A 1,260-nucleotide genomic window follows, 5' to 3' on the forward strand; every position below is an offset into this window, starting at 1 on the left:
GAGCAGACCTTGCTCAAAATCCTATCCTTATTGCTAATGATAGGGATAGAGCTTTAAAATAGTATGCAATGCTAGTGTTTAATGATCTTTATCCAGGTATTAGGAGACCTGAAATTGAGGCACAACAATTTGAGTTAAAGCTAGTCATGTTCCAGATGCTTCAGACAATGGGCCAATTCAGTGGAATGACTACTGAAGATCTTCACCTACATTTAAGACTGTTTATGGAGGTGAACGATTCTTTCAAGTTAGCCAGGGTACCTGAAGATGCATTACAATTGAAGTTGTTCTAGTATTCACTAAGGGACAGAACTTGAGCCTGGTTGATCTCATTGCCACCAAATTCAATTTCCATATGGCAAAAGTTAGCAGAAAGATTTCTCATGAAGTATTTCCTGCCTAGCAAGAATGCTAAGTTGAGGAATGAGATCACTGTCTTCCAACAAATGGATGATGAGTCCTTGTATGAGGCATGGGAAAGGTATAAAGAATTATTATGGAAGTTCCCTCTCATGGAATCCCATATTGCATCCAACTTGAGATGTTTTATAATGGTCTCAATGCTCATATGAGGATGGTAGTGGATGCTTATGCTAACGATGCTCTCCTTTCTAAGTCTTATAATGAGGCTTATGAAATCATTGAGAGGATTGCCAACAATAATTATCAATGGCCAGCCAATCGAGCAGCATCAGGAAGATGAGTTGTTGGAATACATGAAGTAAACGCTCTTACTTCACTTGTATCAGGTATCATCAATATCCTCAATGTTAAATAAGCTTACTACTAATGGGTCTAATAGTTTTACAGCACAACCACCAAATCAATTTGAAAATATAGTCTATGTCTATTGTGGGGAGTGACATTTGTTTGAAGAATGTCCATAAAACCCAAAATCTGTATATTACAGGGGTAACCAGAACCAAAATCGACGTAGGCAAGGACTGCAATCCAATTTCTATAACCCATCATGGCGAAACCACCCTAATTTTTCCTGGAGTAACAAAGGGGCTGGAACCAGTAACACTTATACCCAACCTAGATCGACCCAGCCACCTTGTTTTCCCTAATAAGTTCAAAAAACAACCCAAGCTAAACCATCCAATGGCTTAGAAAATTTGTTAAAGGAATACATAGCGAAGAATGATGCCTTAATTAAAAGCCAAGCAGTTACATTGAAAAATCTGGAAAATCAAATGGGCTAGCTTGCTATGAACTCAGGAACCGATCGCAAGGTGTTTTACCTAGTGATACGGAGAA

General features: G+C 38.5%; 1 non-coding gene across 1 annotated transcript; it reads right to left on the minus strand.

Annotated features, from left to right (window-relative positions):
- Positions 1 to 413: 413 nt before the first annotated feature.
- On the minus strand, positions 414 to 519 carry LOC121226471 (small nucleolar RNA R71). Its single transcript, XR_005924276.1, has one exon. It is a non-coding gene; the product is annotated as a small nucleolar RNA R71 (small nucleolar RNA).
- Positions 520 to 1,260: the final 741 nt, after the last annotated feature.

This window comes from Gossypium hirsutum, unplaced genomic scaffold (assembly GCF_007990345.1).
Source record: "Gossypium hirsutum isolate 1008001.06 unplaced genomic scaffold, Gossypium_hirsutum_v2.1 scaffold_195, whole genome shotgun sequence".
Lineage (NCBI taxonomy): Eukaryota > Viridiplantae > Streptophyta > Magnoliopsida > Malvales > Malvaceae > Gossypium > Gossypium hirsutum.